We start from the raw sequence: 24,190 nt of genomic DNA, 5'->3' as shown, positions 1-24,190 counted from the left end.
TGCTGTAACAGCAAGGACTTCCTGATAGTGTGTTTCTTTACCGGTAGTACTGGAACTAATGGTTTTCAATTGGTTAAACCAAATGGTAACCTCAGAATCTGCATAGACCCACGCGATTTAAACAAGGCAGTCAAACGTGATTACTATCCAATGAGCACAATTGATGACATCGTTACAAGAATGCCAAATGCCAAGGTTTTCTCTGTCCTGGATGCCAGTTCTGGATTCTGGCAAGTCCAATTAGACACACCAAGTGCAAAGCTTTGCACGTTTAACACACCCTTTGGACGCTACATGTTCAAACGTCTTCCTTTCGGGCTCTCGTCTTCCCAAGACATTTTCCAGAAAATAATGTCAGAGATGTTTCAAGATATACCAGGAGTCGAAGTTGTTGTGGACGACCTGCTCATATGGGGCGAAAATGAAGAGCAACACGACACCCGCTTAATACAAGTCTTAGAAAGAGCACGGCACAGAAATCTCAAGCTCAATAGAACCAAGTGCCAAATCAGAAAGGATGCCATTACCTATATCGGTCACATACTTAGCAAAGATGGTCTCAAACCTGATCCAAAAAAGACCGATGCCATTCTTAAAATGCCATGTCCAGAGAACAAAGATGATCTTCAGAGATTCTTAGGTATGTTAACTTATCTGGGCAAGTTTATACCAAATTTATCCACTGTAGCTTCGCCTCTACGAACCCTATTGGAAAAGAATGTGGAATGGCATTGGCACACTGAACAAGCCAACAGTTTTCTATCTTTGAAGAAATTAATCACCACTGCCCCTGTGCTCAAGTATTTCAACCCTAGTAAACCTACCAAGCTATCCGTCGATGCCAGTTCTAAAGGATTGGGAGCTGTACTTCTACAAGATAATCACCCCATTGCCTATGCATCCAGAGCCCTCACTATGTGCCAGCAGAACTACGCCCAGATTGAGAAAGAAATGCTCGCTGTGGTTTTTGGATGCACCAGATTTCATGAGTACATTTTCGGCATGCCGTCTGTTGAAGTAGAGACTGACCATAAACCCTTAGAAGCCATACTCAAGAAGCCACTACATCAAGCACCACTGCGACTCCAGAAGATGATTATGTCCATACAAAAGTATCAAATCAATCTTATTTACCGCCCTGGTAAACAGCTAGTGATTGCAGACACTCTGTCCAGAGCGTATCTAACAAAACAGCCAGATGACTCCACATCATTTGAATTTGAAGTGAATGTAGTAGCATCACTGCCAATATCAAAAACCAAGTTAGAGCAATTTCAATCAATGACCCAATCTGATTCAGCTCTAAAGCAATTAATGAAACTAACACTGGATGGTTGGCCAGATCACAAGTCACAAGTGCCAACTGAGTGTTTACCGTATTGGTCATTCCGAGATCAAATATCCTCCAGCGACGGAGTTCTTCTAAAAGGGGAAAAGCTCATAATTCCTAAGGCCATGCAGCCAGAGATGTTGAAATTGATACATTGTTCCCATTTAGGTATAGAGAAATGCAAACGGCGAGCCCGAGATATAATGTACTGGCCAGGGATGTCATCCCAAATCCAAGATACCGTTTCAGCTTGTGGCACTTGCAATACATACCAAAGAAAAAACCAGAAGGAGCCTCTCATCCCACTTCTGACACCATGTAACAACGTGCTAAGAATGTTCTAGAATGATTTCACAACAATCACGTGCCTTGTACAATCACGTGCTAATCTATATATTACACCAAATGTCTACAGACAGTAATTTACGTAAGTGGGCATGGCTCACGAAAGAAGCAAGGCTACGCTATGACGTGTAGTAATACGTCCACGTTTAGTTTAGCAAGTGGGGCCAGACCCAAATAATCTGTGAAGCGGGACCTGAATGACCCAACTCGGTTTAACATTGTTACTAAATAAACTATATTTCACACAAACTACTTTAGTAATTTTACCAAAGAAGAGCGTTTGCCATTTTGAAATAACAAGTTCAGATGATGAATAACGTGGAAGTAAAGAAAAGGATTTCTGGTAGGAACCCGCCGATTATGCTCATAATTTTACCTATTATGCTATGCTGCACTGCTCAAAAATTCACCTATTATGCTTAAATTAATGCTCAATATTTACCTATTATGCTCGATTATGCTCAATGTTCATGCCTTAGTTCATATGCTTTGCTACTAGTTTAACACTATATAGAAAGAAAGAAAGGAGTGGCTGGAACACAAATAATAAATTCTTGCTGCAGTAAGAGACAAGATCGATATACTCTAATAGAACAGTCAGTTTGATGGTTGTTCTATTAGAGTTACTGACTGCTCTATTAGAGTATATCGATCTTTTTTGCAATTGTCATTTTTCCAGCAAGAGTTTACACTATCGTACAAATATTTAACCTATTATGCTGGCATTATGCTTGATGCTTTTAGGTACCTATTATGCAGAGGCGGATCCAGGGGGGGGGGGCTTTGGGGGCTGAAGCCCCCCCCCTTCATATTTAGGCTTTACTTGATCAATATGCTGAGTATTATAATGAAATTTTGTCTTAGCATAATTATATGATCACTAATAATACAAATACTCATAAAACCACCTTATAAACATTTTCCCAAGGTATTATCAGTGGATTTATGCTAAAGTTTATGCAACAAGGACCCGGATCAGCATTGGAGGTGTACAAGATCGAGATACTCTAATAGAGCAGTCAGCTAACTACTCTAATAGAACATTCACTAGAAACATGTAGTTGGTTCTGTTATGGAATTTTTCCAAATCTGCCTGCACCTATACATACAATGAAGTGCATTGGTCTGTTTAAAGGGCTTCATTCATCTACTTGTGTAGTTAATATGTATGACAATACTTAATTCAGGTACACAATTTCCATTGAAAATGCTCTCAGATTCAATCTTGTATTGTTCAAATTTCAAAATTTTCCACTTTCAACATATTATTATTCTAACATGCACCTATTCAGTGTTGTGCAATTGTGAGAGGGGTGCATCATGTACTTGGTTGCCTGTACCTACCCAAACTTTTCCATTAGCAAAATACTTCAGAGTCAGAGAGCCATACCTATAATCTAAAGGCAGTATATAAAATATCTACAGGCAGAAAATATTATGAATTTTATGTGGAAATGTCTCCAAATTGCAGTATTTTAGCATCTATTTTTCAAAATTTTCCTGGGGGGGCATGCCCCCAGACCCCCCTAGTTCCAGCATGCTTCGCATGCTGGGAAGTGTGCTTTGCACACCTCTACCCAAGAGATTAGTACCTTGAGTTAGCCCCCCCCCCCTTTTATAAATCCTAGATCCGCCCCTGTTATGCTCAAAATTATGCCAGCATAATCGGCGGGTCCCTAATTTCTGGGAGTGTCAACCCGAAACATAAATATGTGATGATTGAGAAGCTAAAAGACAAAAATAAAAACGCTCAATGTTTTAGCATAGTATATCATAAAAAGTATCAAGGCTCTTGTGCGTAAACTGTAGGACTAGTTCTAGTGTAAAGGGAAAAACTGTAACTCCTGTTCTAAAGCAAAGTTAGCAGTTGGGTTTGGACTAAACTGTGTACTAGTGTTAGCTTATATCCAGTAAAAAAGTATAAAACATTTGCTAAAACCATTTGTAAGTTATAGAAGAAATTAAATTTCATGGGAAGCCATATAAAGCGAACCGTATAGAGCATCCTTAAGTATACTGCAACTTTTAGTCCTTCAGTGACCAAATTTGCTTCATCAAGTTTGAAAGTTTAATTCCAGTCAAAAAGGCTCGGATCTCAATGCACTGGTTGTATCTACTGTACCGGCTCTGATGCCCTATATATACATCGTCCAAAAGATGGTTAGAGTCCCATATTAAAATGAACTCTTGTTATATTATTATTGGTTAAATAGGGCAGACAGCCGAGGCTGATTAGGCCCTACAAGGTACAAGTAAATACATTACAGACATTCAATTATGGCCTCTGAAAATTTAGTTAAATTGTCCATTTCTATCAGTAGTATTGGTAGTGCATTCCATTCTCTGATCGTCTTCGGGAAAAAGCTTGTCATATATGCAGTGATACTTGTGGATGGTATCATTAGGTGGAATGGGTGATGTTGTCTAGTATGTGCGGTAGTAAAGTGATAGTAGTCAGGTAGAGATAAGCCAATCATGTCGTGCATTATTTGGTAAAAGATGTTTAGTCTTTGTTGCTTCCTTCTCTTTGCTAATGGCAACCAATTAAGCTGTTCCAGCATAGTAGCTACTGACACTACTGTGATAGTTATAGTCAGAAAGGACCCATCTTGCAGCATGCCTCTGGACTTTTTCTAAAAGTGTTATTTGTACAATGATATGCTTGCATGGACTCTTGATAATAATGACTATATGTATTTAGCTTTCAGGTTGTGTATACAAGGTATTCTTTCATCTGCCAGTATAAATTGCTACTCCATGCACTATGACGGAGGCCTAAGGCTCTAGCTACACACTAAGAATCAAATTATATAATGTTCTACACAATGATAAGATAATTGCCAGAGCAGAGTTCATGGTTATTGTATCAGCAAAGAGTTTTGAATATTAATTGTGATGTTTTATTTAAGTGCATTTTGACTGTTCCTCCTATAATTATTGTTCAATTATCTGATGTCTTGTTGGTTTCCCTCTATCCTCTTTACTGATCCCTCTTTATTGATTCTATATGACTAGAAAATCTGTACACCAGTTACAACAGTTGATCTAAATATGATGATGATGCAGTTATTGAGACGAAGAGATGCATAGTAATTCCCTACAGTGCCACAACACACAAACACTTGAAATGTAATCTGAGACTTATGTGTATATAGCTGCAGTGAACTAAGTAAGATCACTATAACTGCTGGTAAGCATTGCGTCGTATTACCATCCATCAGTGCTTGTGCAATAAATTGTCTGTATTATGAATTCAGTCAAAATTATGCATAGCTAGCTGTGTAGTAATTTATTAGGCACCCAGTCAATGCTTAAGTTTGAGCATAAGATGCCTGAAGTATTTACCACAGATATATTTTGTAAATAATATTATAAAAAAAAAAGATAAATATACTCTAATAGAACAGTCAATAGCCAGCTGTGTAGTAATTGTGAACTAATTAGGCACTTGCTAATTATGAGCATAATCTAAAGCATTTGCCACAGATGGGATATTGTAAAATTTTGTTAATAGTAAATGAATGCCACAGTAAACATAGATCTATACTCTCATAGAACAGTCTGTCTATATTCTACACTGTAAGTTCATACTTCTAAATTTACAGTGTGAACAGTGTCTGTAATGTGCATGCCTTTGTCAAACACGATGACAGGTGCACGTGTTTGACTCTCCTAGATAATAATATTATTGCTAATCTCCAAATATCAGTCATCTAAATGTTACCATTTTAACAATTTTGTTGTTCCACCAGTGAGTCTATCACTATAACAAAAATGAGTGATATCCACCCCAAAAACACTTTCGCTGTAAAAAAAAAGAAACTACAAGTACCTGTAATCCAATATAATTAAAAACAGCTCAGTTGTAGGGAAAGACTTCATGAAAGTAAAAATAACTGGTAAAGAGCTGATATCTGGAGCGGCCAAGAATCAATCTTAATCCAACTACTTATACTATTTTTTTTAATCTGTGCAAAAACACCTAACATTGGCTGTAAAAAAAAGTGTACCCATGAAAGTAACTGGCAATTGAAATAGCTGATATCTGAAGCGGCCAAGAATGAATGCTGATATTTATCAAAAAGTGAATGCAATTAGAGGGTCTTAAATGCTGCACTATTTTAAGAATAATTTAAAGTTTTGGGGTGGTTATAGTAGTGAAATTAAAGAGTAGCTACCTGTTGAAAATTTTTGAAGGAAAGTTGATAAGATGTATGCCAAAATAGCCTTAATTCGTGAGAAACCTTGGTTCGAACGGGGTTTAGACATCACCAAAAATACTGCAGCCACAACAAAGCATGGATAGTATATACTAGTTCTGGGTATGTAGCATGTACTATCTATGGTTAAAGGATATCAGGTTGCCATAAACTCATTTCAATAAAAGTTGATATAGCCAATTAGAATATTACTTAATTTGTATAATTGTATCTACAGTTTTTTACTTGTAGAGATCACAGCATGTTATATTTGTTTCAACTGAATGTTATCAATAATTATATTGTGATATCGTTCATTAAAACAAAATCTGTTCACCGCAATTACACATAGTAAAATTTTATTTAGCTATAACTTTTTGCATACATTTATTATCTATAGCTAATATATGCTCCCCTAGAAAGACAGTAGAAACTACAGTAGTTGCATCTAAAGTATTCATGGACAATGATACATGGAAAGAGTGAGAATTCGAAGAGTTTCTTTCTTCAAGGAATCATCAAGAGGGGATCAAAGGACTAAAACACTAAGCATCAAAATATTCTAACAGAACAATCAACTACTCTAATAGAGCATCCATCACAAATCTTTTAACTATAAAGAACAAAGACCAACTCCTAGACCCCTTGAAAACTTAAACACAAACCATATTGCAGCATTGATGGTGCTGTGCCCTTTATATGAAAGTTAGTTACCACTGCTAGAAAATAATGAGATAAAGTGGTTCACAATGCTTCTTTAATAAGGTCCAGTCAATATTATTGCCAAATTCGATCTCAGAAAACTGAATTTTGCCAAAAAATTCCTGTCAGGGAATATCTCCAGACCCCATAGTTAAAGCATGCTCTGCACGCTGAGTGTGCTTCTCACACTGCACTGACTCCTAATGGTTTTATCGATCAGTCACCACATTTTTCAGCCCACAATCTAGATTCCCCTAGCACCCCCTTGGGAATCATAGATCCATCCCTGAAGTGTATTATTATTATATCTTATATTATAGTATGTACAGAATGTACCGGATCCTGAAAACCAGCTAAAAATAAACAGTGGATTTTTTTCTCAAGGGGGTAAACGTTTCTGCCAACCAGTTAATGGTGACAGCAAAGGTGTCGACAATAGACATGTACAGTTTGGCTCTGTTACAAGTTCAGGAAAGGACTGTAATAAACACTGTACTTTTATGGCTTCCATATACGAAATGTATGGCAAAAATTTTGAATGGCCATAAATGATATATGTCAGACATTTGAACGAAAAGATTTTAAAATATTTTTAGCAAGTCGAACAGTACTATAAAAAGCCAATTTTCACAACTGTGTCGACATCGCAATATATATGAGTAAATCTAAGAGGTCCATGCAACCTAAAAGGTCCATGCATGCACTCTTAGTAAGAGTTTCATGCGAACAACCTCATGCACAGTGAATGAAGACATCAAGCAACTGGTCATGGTAAAAGTGTGATTAGGTAATAGCATAACTATACATGAATGAAATGCATAAACTTTTTTGTTCTAAAAACCTTATAATAGTCCGGTAGAATAAGTGGCTTTTTTGGCTGAACCTTGCAATATGGTCTATAGTTTATTTTATGCCACAAAATATTTCTCCATACTATGGACTACTCAAAACCACCTGCTGGACCTCTGTCAGCATTGGGATATTAACTCAGGAAATTCTAGTATTTTAGTCATTCCATGCTAAATTATCAAAGAAATTAAAATGTTAACCCACTCTCTTCAAATTTCTTCAAAATTGGCACAAAGACAGTGCATCATGAGTCAAAGTCATACACCAAGCTACATTTGATTCCTTTGATCACATTCCGTGTTATGCCTGTTTGCTTTACTAGTATTTTACTGCATTTGTGATTGCACAATACTTCTAATAACTATACAATAAAACCTGTCCAGCTGGATCACTGTATAATAAGGTCACCTGATTTAAACTGACCGTTGTAACAGTCTCCTAATTGTATCATTTGTGTATACACAGTGACTTTAACATGCAACCACCTCCTTAATAAGACAGGCCTGGCAGAGGTGACCTGAATGAACAAGTTCACTATTACTTTTATGTTTGAGTGATTAAGTAATTTTATACTAGTTAAATTAGTGTAATCTCATTAATTATATGGTTTTAGATATAAGCAAATTGTCTAAGTTCTGTTTTCAACATCAGCTTGACTTTCTGCCTTGAATAGAGCACAAGTAACGTAGTAAATGATGGAATCCATGCCAAAATAGCCAAGCTGCAGACAGAATAGCCAAACTGTGAAGTAATTACCAAGAAATTGCTCCAATGATTAAAATTTCAGCTAGACCAATACTTTTTACTTTTAGTTTATAGCTAACTTTGAATGATACAGTTGTAGTACCACTACACCCTTTGCACAGCTTGACTGTAATGGATTTGTTGTAACCGAGCACTGTCCCTGTCTATCACTGTATTTCATAGAACGCCAGCTGTCTATGTACATACACGTGCGCATTCAGGATACACTATTATGAATTATTTGTAAAACCAATTTGTACTGCATATATGGCAGGCTGTTGCTGACCCCAATATATGCTGTTGATAAATGCCAATAGAGGAAATCATTAGTGGAGCAAATAGGTGGCAGCAGGAAAGACTTTTACGTCTAATTTTGTTTATGCAATATAATGCGATAGATGCTCTTAAAGGCTGGATTTGCGTCTTCCACACGCAATTCCCAATTGTATGAATAACTTTGTTTCTGAAATTTTTCTTCCTCCAATGCTGTATGTTATGGCTCACAGCTGACAAAATTTCAGTCAATAACTTATTTCAAATCTAAATCAAGTTATGAATCATTAAAGTGGTAAAATGTGGTGTGTGGAAGACCTTTCTTACAAATTTGGTCACAAAATTGCTGGTACATTGAGCACTTTTATATCATTGAAAGTTCTCTCTTGCATGCCAAATTGTAAGGTCACCAAAATTCTAATGCAAGATGAGTAGCATTAAAGTGTAGGAGAATAACACACCTTAAAGAATTTGATTTGATGACCATTTTAGTGAAAATAACAATAGGTACAGACAGAAGTGATTGAGAACAGACATAACTTCAGTACAAAGGGCATGTCATGATCCATTTACTGTACATAAAAAATTAATATTTATTAAGAGAGTCATACATACAGTATGTGTGTATATTTTATCCTACATAAAATATAGCTAGAGGCTCTCACAACACTATTCTGGACACCTTAATACTCCACTATACTGTTCTTATTGGAAAGTTGTCCTGATCTCTGAGGCGTAATTGTATGTGTGTTTTATACAAATGGACCTTAGACAAAATAATATTCTGGTTATCACGGTGTTCACATTTCAGGGTATATAGGGCATACAAGAGGCAGCTACTGTACTGCATGGATACCACATATGATGCCGCAAATAAGACATAACTTCCATTATTTCTTGAAAATAAGCTAAGTGAGCTAGATGATGGTGGAACAGGTGTGAAGAATCTAAACACCAGGCAGTTAATAAGCATAGATGAAGAACACACATGTATAAAACTCAAATTCTATCATTAGCACCAATGTTATGGAACATTTTGTAAGTACTGCACCTGATAAATTGTTTGAATTTCATGGACTTTAGCTAGAGAAAGGGTGTATTAACTGAGCTTTTCCACACCAGCAAAACCAAAAAGAGGCAAATCATTATCACCGAGACACTTGATTCTATCATAATGATTTAGAAACATTCTACAGGAAAAGGCCAGAATTAAATTTCCTACCAGAAAACTGTGTCTGTTCTCTCAAGTCTAAAAGAAATGGTAACCATTATAGTATAGCTTAAGCTAAAACAAACATTTATTTAAAATAATTATAAGCAAATGTGACTGGGCCTGTGAATATAGGGCACGTGAGCACATATAATTTGCTTACTTTTCAAACTTTAATCGCCCATAACTTTATGTACCAATGTGCTATAGGTTTGAAAATTTAAGCAGGTATTAAGCAATTGATTGGCTTTATAATACAATTAAGTAGCAGAATGCAAATACTTTACTCCAATACTGCTGTTGTGTGACATGGTGTAGTTTGTGCCCACAGGGCCTATGACAGTTATTGAGACATATGTAACTACGGTATGCATAATGATGCCTTCAGGGGTTTATGGGACTATTCAATTATTCAGTTTTTTTCTGACATTAATTGTAATACCTCAGATTTGTTAAATGGTCAGGTTATCAAACACTTTTGGATAAAACTGAAACCCACAGAAGCTATTTTGTGAAAATTGTATGGTTGCTATGCAAAATTAAACTTTGGTTGCTATGGCAAAATGCCCAAGGCTGACACCTGTCCAGCAGGTGTAATATTGTTTTAGGTATACAGGACAATCCAAAAGTGCATTAAAATAAACTATAGACCATTTTGCAAACTTCACCCTGCTGTCTACCAGACTATAATAGCATTCATTATGGTAACATGACACCGCAAAACTGCAGATGTGTGGAGCAATTTCATGATACTTTTGTGATAATTCCGCTAATAATGTATTGCTCCTTAATTAGCCACTCACTGATTTAATAAACGGAGGTTGAAAAAAGTCACGAAACCACACATCCTCTAGCAGTAAATATCCACATAGCTCAAAATAAAATAACTACCAAATAATTAAGCTTTGCAAAACACTGTAATTGTTTCCCTTACTGGAGAGATATAGTGCTGTATTTACATGTAACACATGTACAAAGTTGTAAGCCAGTTTACTCAGTAATCACCACTAGAGACCTGCAAAAAGGCTATTGAAAACCACATACATACATAGCACCACTTCATTGCTGTACGTTTTAGGGAATTCTAAAAATGTGGAGTGCTGACGAAAACTTTTTACAACATGTACCTAAACATTGATCATCACAAAGAACAATACGCTATTTGATGTAGTGAATCATTAATGACGCTAAGAAACTTGATATGCTGTCAACTGTGAATTGAAGGTATATGATGTATACGAATTTCAATTCAGTCATTCATAATAATAATAACTTTCTGCCAAATGCCAATACACAGTAGATACAGCGACATACCAACAACCTTTAATTTGTATGATTTCTAATAAACCCTCTGTGTCTTTTCTATACAACAAACAGTTCTAGCCTCTTCCCTCCCTATAGTAGCTGGTTAGACACATAATAGTGACACGGATCTTGTAAAACTGAAGACAGAGTCAAAGGGTAATAAAATATGGGGAATGCGGTAGATATTGTAATCTATAGGGTACTCTCAACAAAAAAGGGTAAGCTGTGAAAAAAGGGTACTAAGTTTTAATCTAAGCTGTGAAAAAAGGGTAATCTCAAAAAAACCAAGGTGAAAAAGGTTGTGATACAGTGATGTTAATGCCAATCATCTTTAAAGATCATGGTTCATGGTAAGTTGTGTTTTGATATATATCAAGACACACGGTAGTGTGTCGTGCGGCCCAAGAAGCCGGCGCGCCACACCCGTGAGTATATTGACAGGAAGAACGAAAACGTAATTTCCACACCTTTGTATCTCAGTGATCACTTATCCGATTGGAACCAAATTTGCTACACAGTTGCCCGCCAGCCAGGGGAGTCTACATTCCAAATTTGAAGGAAATCGCTCCAACCATTTCCGAGATACGAGCTGCCAAAGTTTCGTTTTTTTTCTTCGTTTTTTTTTTCTTCTTCGTCTTTTCGCACACTTGCAAAAATTGCTATAACAAGCAAATGCGTACTCCGATCGCCATGAAATTTGGTACACAGAAAGGGAGTCCAAAGGCGAATTCTAGCATCAAATTTGGTACACATCCGATGAATGGTTCAGGAGTTATGACCGATTATTCGCGTAAAACAAGATCGATTTGTTGTCACGCCTACAGGGTAAACCGCTTCATGGAATGAGTTGAAAATTGCTATGTAGATGGAGTAACCATCGTAGGAGTGCCTTTTGGTGGTTTGAAAGGAATCGAGATAAAGATCACGGAGATATGACACAAAACCCAACCTGTGTCACAATTACGCAATCGATTTTTACGAATAAAAAAGTATTAGTTTTCACGCCTACTAGGCAAACCGCTTAGAACAATGAGCTGAAAATCGGTGTATAGCTGGAATAATCTTCATAGAAAGTCCTTACAGTAATACAGAAGAATCGGATTACAAACCACTGAGTTATGATTCTAAAGCCAACTCCGTGTAGCAAATGCGAGATCGAGATACTCTAATAGAACAGTCACCCTAATAGAGCATTCGGCTAATTTATTTACTCCATTATAGAATTTTATTACATCACAAGTTATTTTGTAGGGAGTTCAGCTGCTAACAGTTAATCTTATAGACAGTTCAGCAAAAAGCAAGTCACCATGTGGAGAGTTAAGCAAATATATCACTATAGAGATTCAGAACATTACAAGTCACACTGAAGAAAGTTCAGCTATAAACAAGTCATGCACCCTGTAGAGAATTCAGCTACAATTAAGTCACTCTCTAGAGAATTCAGCTACACAGAATTCAGCTACACACAAGTCACTGTGGAGAGAGTTCAGCTACAAACTACCCTGTAGTGAGATCAGCTACAAATAAAACACTTTGCAGAGTGTTCAGCTACAAAAAATCAACCTTTAGAGCGATCAGCAATGAACAAATCAACACAAATCTACATGTAGAGAGATAAGCTAGAAACAAATCACCCTGTAGAGAGTTCAGCTACAAAAAATCACACTGTAGAGACATCAGCTAGAAACTAGACACAATGTAAGGAGTTCAGCTACAAGCAATCACCCTGTAGAGAGTTCAGCTAAAACAAATCAACCTGCAGAGAGATCAGCTACAAACAAATCACCTTATAGAAAGTTCAGCTACAAACAAATTACCCTGTAGAGAGATCGGCTACAAACAAATCAACCTGCAGAGAGATCAACTACACACAAATCAACTTGTAGAGAGATCAGCTATAAAAAATCACCCCGTAGAGACATCAGCTAGAAACTAGACACAATGCAAGGAGTTCAGCTACAAGCAAATCACCCTTTAGTGAGTTCAGCTACAAACAAATCAACCTGCAGTGAGATCACCCACAAAAACGCACCTTGTACAGAGTTCAGTTACAAACAGATTACCCTGTAGAGAGATCAAGTAAAAGAATTCACCTTGTAGAGAGTTCAGCAACAAAGAAACCACCATGTAGAGAGTTCAGTTGCAAACAAGTCACCCGGTAGAAAGATCAGCTAGAAGAAGTCACCTTGTAAAGAGTTCAGCTACAAAGAAACCATCATGTACAGAGTTCAGCAACAAAGAAACCACCACGTAGAGTGTTTAGCTGCAAAAAATCACCTGTAGAGAGTTCAGCTAGAAACAAATCACCCTGTAGAGAGATCAGCTAGAAGAGGTCACCTTGTAGAGAGTTCAGCTACAAAGAAACCACCACATAAAGAGTTCAGCTGCAAATAAATCACTTATAGAGAGTTCAGCTACAAATAAATCCCCCTGTAGAGGGATCAGCTAGAAGAAGTCACCTTGTAGAGAGTTCAGCTACAAAGAAACCATCATGTAGAGAGTTCAGTTACAAACAAATCACCCTGTAGAGAGATCAGCTAGAAGAAGTTACCTTGTAGATAGTTCAGCTACAAACAATTCACCCTGTAGAAAGATCAGCTAGAAGAAGTCACCTTGTAGAGTGTTCAGTTACAAAGAAACCATCATGTAGAGAGTTCAGCTGCAAACAAATCACTCTGTAGAGAGTTCAGCTACAAAGAAACTGCCATGTAGAGAGTTCAGCCTCAAACAAACCACCTTGTAGAGAATTCAACCACAACAAATCACCCTGTAGAGAAGAAGTTACCTTGTAGAGAGTTCTGCTACAAAGAAACCATCATGTAGGGAGTTCAGCTACAAAGAAACCACCATGTAGAGAGTTTAGCTGCAAACAAATCACCTGTAGAGAGTTCAGCTAGAAACAAATCACCCCGTAGAGAGATCAGCTGGACAAAGTCACCTTGTAGAGAGTTCAGCTACAAAGAAACCATCATGTAGAGAGTTCAGCTGCAAATAAATCACCCTGTAGAGAGTTCAGCTACAAAAAAATCACCCTGTAGAGAGTTCAGCTAGATGAAGTCACCTTATAGAGAGTTCAGCTACAAAGAAACCATCATGTAGAGAGTTCAGCTACAAAGAAACCACCATGTAGAGAGTTTAGCTGCAAACAAATCACCCTGTAGAGAGACCAGCTAGAAGAGGTCACCTTGTAGAGAGTTCAGCTACAAAGAAACCATCCTGTATATAGTTCAGCTACATTTCAAGTCACCCAGTAGAGAGATCAGCTGCAAAAAATATCTTGTGGGGAATAATGGGCATGTAATAAATATATGTATATAATTTGTATAATTACTAATAAAATCAAAAATAATTGAAGTATTACAAATCTTCTTTAAGTTCTTTTCTTCTTCCTGTGGTAAAGAAAAAAAACACATGGGTTAAAAAAGCCCCAAAGCCAGCCATAGGCCGGCTTTGCAGTATACAAATACAAAAAGAAGTGATATCTAATCAAAAACAGCCAAGCTGTAAAAAAAAGGTGCGGCCCCCAAAAAGGCCATGGTGAAAAAAGATGTGAAATCCAAGGTGGCGGCCAAGAAATGGCTGTGATGGTAGGTTAATGGTTACATTTTAATAACGACAATTCAAGTGAATTTTGTGCCACTTGGTCTTGGCACCAAATTCACCTGAATTGTCGTTATTAAAATGTAACCATTAACCTACCATCACAGCCATTTCTTGGCCGCCACCTTGGATTTCACATCCTTTTTCACCATGGCCTTTTTGGGGGCCGCACCTTTTTTTACAGCTTGGCTGTTTTTGATTAGATATATATATACTGTATGTAGATTGCCATTACTATCACTCCATATGTTTAGTGAAAGATAAACAACCACTCGAACCACTCACTATTATTTTTAGTAATACGTACTTCAAGTGTTATAGTTTCTAGCACTTGAAATTAAATCCCACAATGTAACACTGTATAATACTCATTCAATGCAACAATTCAAAGCATGCCATATTTTAACTAGATGGCTGGCATCAAAGCCATGCACAAACCACTTTCCCATGCAGAATATTACTGGGCTGCAATATCTAGATATTTCCAATATAATATGCTAGCCAAAGATGCCTTTGAATGCCCCCACAATAAAAAGATATATATTTAGTCTAGCCGTAGCTATTTCCTGTGTACTATATTTTTAAAAGGTTGAGCAACAACCTGATTACATTTATGCATAGTTGTGGGTTGGTAACACATAGCAACTGTTAATGACAATTACATTCTCATGTCCTAATGTTGCTGTGGTGATAACTGTTACATCAAATGATGAAATGCTGGATATGATAAAGCTTGGTGGCTTCTCCTATACATTGTGTATAAATGCTGAAGGCTTCATCAAACCCATCATATCGTACAGTGACAGCAATTGATACTCATCATGTCAGCATTTACTGGTGGACATTTTTCTAATGGGACAAGATATGGAGCTACCCAAGTTGAAGCCTTTGTTAAGAACCGATATGGGACACTTGGTAAAGCATTTCTTCACTCAGCTATCACAGAAGACATAAGGAACTTAGTATCTGGTAAAAGAGTAGTTGATATTGGATGTGGAGCTGGAAACTGGTGTGTTACTGCTGCTCAATATGGTGCGAAATCAGTAGATGGTTTTGATATACAACCAGAGATGGTGGAACTGGCTAAACAAGCTACTTCACACTTGGACATGGTCCACATACAAGTTGGAGATGTTGCAGAAATGCCTTATGATGATGATAGTTTTGATGTAGCTCTCAGCCTCTTTGTTACCTGTAATTTATCATTTGAAGTGTGTGCCAAACACTTCAAAGAACTGTACAGAGTCCTAGCACCTGGTGGAAAGGCTGTTCTTCTTGCACATACAGATTGGTCCCATAGTAAACTATACATAAAGAATAAAGCAGACCTAATGTCTACAGAAGACAGTGTAGCAGAGATACTGACAACACTCCCCAAGTATCCCAACACTGCACAAGTAGCTGACGTTTTTAGAGACACTGATGACATTCTAACAACATGTTTTGCACTTAACAAAGTTGGCAACATATTTCATGTTACAAACACAAACCAACTTACTGATGGCCAGCCAATATGGAGAAAATCTGAAGTGATGACATATCCTAATTTCTTTTATAGTGAAAAAAAGATTACGGAACTATTAAACAATGGATTCACCATTGACAGAATAGAGAACCCCTATACTGAAGAGAGGCAAACAGCACATGACAGCTCAAATCCCTTGACTGTTTTAGGAAATGACTATGTAATATATCCCATAGCTTTAATCTACCATGTTTCAAAACTTTTGTATTGACTGAATTCCTATATAAAATCACTGTAATCTACAAATTCAAACATGATGTTTTCTTTAGGTATATCACTGTAACAGATAATATTTTCACAAGTGAATTTGAAAATCACACTGTTAACACATCAAGTAGCATTAGTGGAACATTTCACACGGGTTTTATTATCAATGCATTGCACAACTACTTTTGTAAAGAGTGATGCCTGTGTGCTTAGTATTGTAAACTACTACTAGTACATTAAGTAAGGCTTAAACAAACAAGGTGAAAAGCTTAAACATGTCACGTACTATTGAATACTGTCAAGTGAACTAATCATGACATACTGTGCACACAAGTATCACAAGCTCATCATGTAACTATTTACTTTGCTATACACCACTGTTCTATAATATTATGACTTTTGCAAAACAATAGCTTAGTGCATGACATCACACCTTTTACTCCCATAGAGCTTACATACTAATAGCAAATAAGTTGATAATATTCAATTATGTGGTTGAGTAGCTGTAGTTGTCAATGAATAAAAGTATTAATTTAATTAACTCTTACAGTACTATATGCTGCAAAGTGTGGTAATAAATCGCACCATATTTATTAACTGAACAATTATGGTTTCTGGATTGTATTCAGGAACTTTTTGATAGTAAGCTATTAACACATACCAACAGTATTCTAGGCTTTCTAAACAATCAATCAACACAACATGTTTGTCAAATCAAAATTCATTACCAGTGTAAAATTAGAACAAACAGATCACAGTAAGGTAGTGAGCTATACACCTATACTGTAGAAAACTCTAAACAATAAATGCTACAGGACCATCATTTTAAAAAGAGTTGTTGTAATGGTACATGGTAGTACATGATTTGGGAGAGAGAAGGGTGAATTTGCAAACACAGCAAAACGCGTATTTTTCATCGGAACAATTCAGGCCTTAAAGAGTTTTAACTTAATTAATTAATATCATCTAAACATCGATGTTTATGTATGACAATAGGAGTACATCAGAATACATGAATGCTACCTATTGTGGAAACAATACAACAATGCCTCCTGATTTAAAATAAATTAACTGTGGAAATGGATGATAACATCTCCTTGCCTATCCTATATTGGTCTCAGTTTTAGTTTCTTTAGGTTGTTACTGACCTTTCAACTGTCCTTGGTAGGTATCACCATATATTATGGTCATGGTGGAACACTGACTGAATACCAAATTATACACATCCAAGCAATTCTGTGTTACATAGTTTGGTGGATTTTAATGCTGTTAACATCACAGTTTACTTTTTCTGTCACGTAGAAACATGCATGTGTACCACAGTGTGTGCAGAAAGCAGAATTTACTTGATTGGGCTAAGTGATTGCATTTGAATGTGTATTAACAAAAGAGTTGCTGTCAATAGAGCAGTTCAGTTCTTTGCACACTTGGTGCTTCTGCAAGTTCATATTGAAAGTGAAAAGATGCATCATAGCTAGTCAGATAGCTGCGATAAGCAAAAGGTACAATGAAACTTGAATATCAATTCCTAAGCATTAATTAGAACTGTAAAGTAAACAGAACCCATGCAGGGAGTTGGCATGAGCACTTTATAATGATATATGTGTAAAATTATGAATCATTACAAAAACTAATTAAACACTGTGTTCCCACAAACTCCATCCTATGTATATCCTCCACTCTACAAACTAAAAGGGCAATAAAGAGCAATTCATTGTAGTTACATATGTTGTTTACCTATGGGTAATCCAATGATACATATCAGAGTCATGATTCATAGTACAGAAGGTAGCACTACACACATGGCATTCATCAAATCTAGTAGACACTCTGACTCTGGTGACAAATGTTTCCCCAATTGGATACATTAAATGAGAGAATTTATACACATGCATGAAACATATTTCATATGCACATGAAACATTGCTGCAGTACGTATATAGACAATCTGAATGGAAGACCCTATACAAATGTATAACCATGTATAAGTGTTCAATGTGGCTCACTCAGTATTTTTGTAGCATGATAGACGTCATAAGATGTCGGGTGTGTTACATAATCTTCACTGACAAGGATCGGTGGATTTGTTCTATTGTAAAAAGCTCTTTTGTCTACAGTAAAATTGTTGTCTATTTTGTCCACATGAAATCCGTTAGTACAAAACTGCTCAATAAGTGATTTGCTCAATAAGTGATTTGTCACTGTAAAAGTAGTTGGGAAATGTCATCATGTCACATTTGTGCCACACTGGCTGGCCATGGCTGAGTCGAGAAATATCTTCAACATGGAATAAATTTTCATCATCATTTACAGCAAAGAATGTAGTTAAAATGTCAGTATAACTCTTGAAGGCTTCGGTGACCTGTGCAGTTGATGGATGCTTTGGCATCATTGATAGTGTCTGTGCAATTTTGCTTCTGATAACACTTGAGTCAGCTTCAATTTTTACGTATATAGCGTGACCAGTCAGTTGGTGCAAGTATGATGGCTTTTCCACCAGGTACCAACACTCGCTGAAGCTCTTCAAAGTGTTTGGCATACACTTCAGGTGACAGATTGCAGGTAACAATTAAAGAGGCTAATAGCTACATCAAAACTATCATCACCATCTGCAGCATCTCCAACTTGTATGTGTACCATGTCCAAGTGTGAAGTAGCTTGTTTAGCCAGTTCCACCATCTCTGGTTGTATATCAAAACCATCTACTGATTTTGCACCATATTGAGCAGCAGAAACACATCAGCTTCCAGCCCCACATCCAATATCAAGGACTCTTTTACCAGGCACTGACTTTTTCAAATCTTCTGTAATGGTAGAGTGAAGAAAAGCCTCTCCTGCTAATCCATACACATGTTGGCAATAGATTCTTATTTCTTCAGATCCATACTTTTTCCCTTTAGAAAAACGTCCACCAGGAATGGAGACCATTATTCAACAAACTATATCTATTGTACAAATGTATTAGAATCATAGTTAATTAGTTTTACGTAAGGCTTCAGTTACCAGTAGTGGTTTCAAAAAGCCATTGTGGTGTGATTATAGTCACATTACAATGTGTTAACTATGTGTAGGAGTGTTTCCCCCTGACTTGGGATACCAAGGATACTGATCAGTCTGCTAGCTAATTGGTATTGATCAATTGTGTATTATACATGCTGTTTATTTTTCAATGCTTCATTACTAATGCTAGTAATCAGAAACCCATTTGCCACCATATCACAAATCTCCAGTGTGAACACAAAATGACCCACACACCTCATGGCTTCTACTCCATTTTTCTCAGCACCAGTTCAGCTTTGTGGTTACTATACTTCAAACCTGAGCTGATTGGCCCAGTGGTATAATACTGGTGGAGTAGTAGATGTCTGGGTTGGGCCAGTTTAGCTCAGAGTCAAAATACTTATCAAAAACCTTGATACAATATTAAATGACACTTAACAAAGCATGTCCCATGCACTGGCCCTGTTCATTGGACAAGTGGATGTACAAAGCTTTGAACATGCATGCAATTATTTATTTACAAATAGGTTTTTGAAATGTGCCGGGATTTGCAAAAAGGTCACTTTTCTGCACATTTTACATGCCCGGCAGCAAACAAAATGATGCAACACTTGACTCCTTAAACTGATTAACTTGTTCTTAGTACCAAAATGTAGCCAGATACTTTAGCTGCACTGTAAAAATTTAGTAGTGAATTGCTCTGCCACAATACTCACTACTTTTTGCAGTGAGCGTCACTACTTGGTGGTCAATGTAGTGACGTTCACTACAAAATTAGTAGTGAACATCACTACACAAAAATAGTGCAGAGTATTGTGGCAGACATTAGTAGTGACGTTCACTACATTTAGTAGTGACGTTCACTAGTTTGTTTTTACTGTGTGCATTCATGGAAAACTTCATTCAATTATATCCAATGATAAAGAAGTTATGATGCTCCAAAGTTCAAATAATGCATCACATGATTTTGTTGGGCCCCAAAATAGTCAGATGTTGTAAACAGCACATTGTCCCTTTAATATTCACTCTAAACATTCCAATACTCTGTCAAAATGTACCAAATGTAGTGCACATTTTGTAGAACATTGCCTTAAATCACTTGACACCTTTTGATCTCTCCAGTTCACAGAATTGCATGATTCTAGGAATTTATGTAGTACATTTACAGCTGCTGTGTGTATCTATTGAACAGCATGTGCTACCACTTATCTTATTAGATTAATAACAAGAGGAACAGCAGGTAGCTATGTACATGATCTCACATCTAGCTAATGCTATTAAAACAGGTAGTAAAAGTTACTCAACTATAACATGTAATTATATACTCTCCCGCGTGAGAAAGTATATTGCAGTTGATTTGTGCGTAGTTAGGTGGTTTCCATTTTTTTCCAGCAACTTTTCTGGCTAGCTGTTCACTGCTACGTAGTCTTAAGCTAATGCAAAGCATAAGTTGGTAGGTATGTTGTCGAAAACTTTTCCCTGAGCACTCAGTTCTAAACTTTTCAACGGTCATCGCGAGTTATGGACGAAAATGTAGCCCCTCGTTTGCATCTTCTCATTTGAGCTTGCTAACGACACGACACCCACACTGTTACAAGGGTCTGTTCTTGCCGAAAAAAAGTTGTTAGACCCCAAAACTCCATGCTGTACCGTTTAGTCGGTATTTAGCACAGGAAAAGTACTTGAGGAATAGTATGTAGTGTTTTGCAGAGCATTTTTCTGTGCTATGAAACACTCAGTAGAATTATGCATAGCATTTTACTGAGATAAACCACAGTAATATAGTACAAACAATTTCACAGGACATTAAACAGTACTGAGGAAGATAGTATAAAATACTACATGATATTTCATTGTGGAATTATGACAAAAGAATATTGTGAGTAATTCTACAATGTATTCTCACTTTATAAATAGTGATACAATGACTACAAAATAGTGTGCTTTATTTTACAGCGAATTTTAGTGCATCGTAAAATGCTTTGTAGAATTCTATTTGTGCATGTTCATCCAACTTGCTTGGACTGTGGTTGTATGCAAATCATCGTGGACTTGTGATTTCATCACTGATTAAAGACTGGGTGTATAGGGCTGTGATGAACCGACAGCAGCAAAACATCCTTGTATAAGCCACCATGCATGACCCAATCAAAGTAAACGATCACTGTAAACAATGTGCATGCTACTGCAGCATGCGTAGAGTCACTAACCAAAAACTGAACTTCCTTTATAAGTGTTCTGAAACTTCATACTAAATCAACCTTCCATTCAAGTCCCAATATGAGTTTTCCAAAAAGCATCAGCTTTTATAGAAAGTAACATGATTCTAGCATATGTGCATGGCATTGCATTTTTTCTCTCGGACTAGATGGAATGCCCTTACCACCACTGGTTGTCAAGTGCTGGACAGCTGGATAACACCAGCAACTATTAATAACAAAGAGCATTGGCATTAAGCCTGCCCTCAGAATAGGCCAGATCAATACTGGTAGATGTACAATGTACAGTAGAGCAATGACCCCTCAAATACATAATGGCTGATCTTAATAAAGAGAAGCAAAGTCTGCATTTCATCCAGTACAAACACCAACTATAATTCATTTCCCACTTGTCAGCCAACATGAAAGCAAGGTTCTTACACACGATGGTTGCAGTCGGTCCCATACCTCCACAAGCAGAAAAAATCAGGAGAAAAGCAACCTCTCATCATAAACATATCTCTTCTTAGTATTGTAGTGATATGATCCCTTTATATCTGGACACATACCATGGCCACTTGCCTCATCTACATTAAACTAGACAGATGCTAAAAGCATTGTGGGGCGAGCCTGATCTATAGCTAAAAGACTTGTATAGCTAGCTATACACATTAGGGATGCAACAATACAGGTAAACACCCTAATTGTGTATTGTCCTTATTGCATTCCACACTGTGACCTTCTCGTAAAGTAACACTGAGAAACGAAGAATAATAAAGAAGAAATTGTGTAGTCTCTTAATACACAGTTCTTTGATAAACTTAATGTGTTACAAATTAAAGATACATGCATTTAACACCCATCAACAGTCCTATTTTACCCGGCAGCACCTTGCTTCCCTTTGTTCATCAGATTCTGTTCCACGTGTACGCCGATCTTGCTGTCTTCTGGTAAGCCTTTGGTGTTCATCCACGTTCTCGCGTCTAATTCTTTCATATTGTCTTCGCCTAGCCAACCTACAGTAGTATTTTCGAAAGGCACAGGTAGCAAGCTGCACTTAGTGCATGTACCGGCTATTTGCGTTTACAAACCTTGCTTGTCTTTCCTCCTCGGTTTCTCTCTCTCTTCTGAACCTATCGCGCTCCCTTCTTCTTCTGAGTCTTTCTTCTCTCTCTTCTGCACTTTCAACACTCGCCATGGTCACATCGCGCCACGTGCAATAAAAGTGACCACTGTAAATTTTTGGAAACTGAATGTGACGGTCCCGACTACCAACAGTGTGGGACTTTCCGTGTTCTTTGCGTAAACGTTTGGGAATGCGACGATCGTACGGTCCAATGGACTACTAACAGTGTGGGACTTTCCGTGTACTTTGCGTAAACGTTTGGGAACGCGACGATCGTACGGTCCAATGGACTACTAACAGTGTGGGACTTTCCGTGTTCTTTGCGTAAACGTTTGGGAACGCAAAAGTCGTACGACGGTCCAATGGACTACTAACAGTGTGGGACTTTCCGTGTTCTTTGCGTAAACGTTTGGGAACGCGACGATCGTACGGTCGAATCGAGTACTGCAATTGTGGGACTCGCTCAGACTCGCCCCAATAATCAGGTCATAGATCCTTATACGCATGCGCACAGAACATGCATGTATTCCGAGATGAAACTTCTTCTTGCTTTCATTTCCAAACACTCTGAAATGTCTCTGCACGGACTGAAAACATCTTGCTGTTTGCATAAACCATCACCAAAGGCTTCCAGAACGACGAACTTACGAGCGTTGAGCAATTCACGTGATTGTCACCATGACAGTAACCACGTGATAGAAACGGCGGGAACTCAGTTCAAACTGATGAAGACGTGCACGTCTTGCAGGATGTTTGAGAGAAAGCTTAAGTGTTTTCGGCTTCACGAAGGTATTCTTTAATAAGTATGGGCGTTTTGATCAGTGGTATTAAGAAGGAGATGTTATAGTTCTTCAGTGATGCCAGCCGAGACCAGCCGCGATAAAACTGGCGGCACTTTAGAGAGGTAAGTTGCAATTGTAGCATGTGTTGACTGAGTGATGCCATTTAATCGTTTTCAATTTGTTTGCACACATGCACTTTCATTTGTACAACTGAAAATTTATTGTTAATGGTAACCGTATAGCAGCGGCGGAGGAAGTAGTTGATATGAGGGGGGGCTGGGCTGACCCAGACTTATTTCTATAGTTTGGTAAGGTGAGACCAAAAAAAAAAAGGTCACAACCAACTGACAAGAGCTTTCCACCTCGTCAGCTACCATTTCTAGCTGATAAACCACATAAAAATCCTTACATAGCTCGCTACACACTGACTACTTTATTAGAGTGACTGCTCTATTAGAGTATCTCGATCTTTATCACGGTTTTCAGCCCCACTCCAAGAAAGATAATTTCGGTGTGATATCATTCTGAGGGGGGGATTTAGCCCCCCCCCCCCCCCCCCTTTCCGCCGCCTATGCCGTATAGATTGGCTGCCATTGAAGTAACACAACAGGCCGAAGTGATAGCTAATGCCTGACTTGTACGGTTGTCGAATGTAAAAATTCCAGGCTGTAGTGTTGGCTAACCAACTTAAGGATCCACTTCATCTGGTAAGCAAGCACATCAGTTCCTATTATTGTGTATGCATCATTGTAGCAAGTCAAACTAAAACCTGTAAGAATCTGGAAGGATTTCAGC

The sequence above is a fragment of the Dysidea avara genome, chromosome 12 (genome assembly GCF_963678975.1).
Source record: "Dysidea avara chromosome 12, odDysAvar1.4, whole genome shotgun sequence".
NCBI lineage: Eukaryota > Metazoa > Porifera > Demospongiae > Dictyoceratida > Dysideidae > Dysidea > Dysidea avara.
This window is presented reverse-complemented; position numbering follows the sequence as displayed.